At 44.7% G+C, this 1,639-nt stretch overlaps 1 long non-coding RNA gene across 1 annotated transcript in view; it reads right to left on the bottom strand.

Moving 5' to 3' along the window:
• Positions 1-1,169, bottom strand: part of LOC135824633 (uncharacterized) — a 7,484-nt gene extending 6,315 nt beyond the window's left edge. The window contains exon 1 of the long non-coding RNA XR_010554894.1: positions 895-1,169. This is a non-coding gene — a long non-coding RNA (uncharacterized LOC135824633). The remainder of the gene's footprint in view (positions 1-894) is intronic.
• Positions 1,170-1,639: the final 470 nt, after the last annotated feature.

Genomic DNA, 1,639 nt, shown 5'->3' with positions numbered 1-1,639 from the left:
ACACACACACACACACACACACCTGTGATAGGCAACGTTAGCCGGATTTGCGGCCGCATCACCTGACGTGTTGGGGAACACAAACTCAGTATGGTGTCAGCACAGTTCATTGCATGTAAAGTGGCACTTGCCCGCATCACCACGATTGAGAGAGCACCGAACCCCCCCCCCCCCCCCTGTTTCCAGCACAGGTTTTGAACTGGGGACTTCATGATTCACAGGCGAGCCTACAAATCCACCGGCTATACGCGTTGGGTCGTAAAAATCAAATCTTTGAGAGTGATTCTTTTTTCCCAATTTTGCATCCCACATCAAATCGCGAAAGTAGGCGCACACACGAACATGCACACACCTCAGACCTCAGACCTCAGACACGAACACACACAGTCACGCATATTCAAGAGTAGTTGACCCCTGCTATGGCAGGTCAGGGGTATCGGACACATTACGGTCACTATGGTAATGACCGTACCACTCTTTGCACTGAGTACCCCGTGAATCATTAACATGCACTTCACTGGGCTCTGAATTTCCAAAATGTTTAAGTCAGGCACCCCTCCCTGACGCGTATACTGAACTTCAGATGGCTAACCGTACCCGGCACACTAAATTGCCTTCCGACGCCACTGCAGACACATTACGTCACTTAGTATTGACAAACAAGTTTAGAAAAGATGAGTTTGGACGCTTCTTGCAGCTTTATTACTTATCCAATTATGTTGTGGGCTAAGAGCCACACTTCAAATTGCACTGCTTTCTGCACTTTACTCAAAATTCTAATGGAATATTGGATTCATAAAATAGATACGCTTAGAATAGGAGACAAAATCATCCCCAACGTAAAACTAATCTCATTCAATTCCAACCATTAAACAATTCGAGCAATTAACTAGCCTTATAAACGCTATCCGCTGATCTGCTACGCACATCTCCCAACTTCATTGTGTGATACGCCAGCATCAGTGAATAATGATTAGCGTGGCACTTGCGTAACCCATCAGTACGCAGCGCAGAGCAACCAGCAGTTCGCACATAAATGTAGCAGCTATCGTATTGCAGTTCCGATCATTCAGTTCATGCTACCAACGTCCGAGCGTCTTCGAGCTTCATCGTCAACAATAAAAAATTAATATTCAATTTACACACAAATTGCAAAGGCCAAAACTGTGAGTCTAGTTCTGTCCACAGATTGAATGCAATTAAATAATTCACACAATAAATGAACAATTTTTCATGACGACATGAGCATCCGTATCGGCATGCATGCCTTCCCTACGAGTCGAACACAGCAAAGTCTGGCCCGGTCAAGACGACCACAGTCAGTGTGCAAGTACAAAACTGCTTCACACAGTGTAGATCTACAGACAGTGGTGAAAGAAAAAAAAGAAGGCAGCAACAGACATAGGCTGATTGTTGCCGTTGTTGTGACAAAGCCAGTTTTGAGTTTGAGTGTTACGGGACTGAAAAAGTCCAATGACTTTGACTGTTGTCACATTACGAGATATTGAAATAACAGTAGCTGAGTTTGGAATCTACCAGTGTTTCTTCGCGGCTGAAAACCGGCAGCACACACTACGCGTATTGGATACGAAGAATAGAAACAAGGTAGTTTTACGATTGTAGGTGTTGGTGTGTGAGC

This window comes from Sycon ciliatum, chromosome 9 (assembly GCF_964019385.1).
Source record: "Sycon ciliatum chromosome 9, ocSycCili1.1, whole genome shotgun sequence".
In the NCBI taxonomy this organism is placed as follows: domain Eukaryota; kingdom Metazoa; phylum Porifera; class Calcarea; order Leucosolenida; family Sycettidae; genus Sycon; species Sycon ciliatum.
The sequence above is the reverse complement of the archived record's forward strand: the minus strand, read 5'-3'. Positions and strand labels throughout refer to the sequence as shown.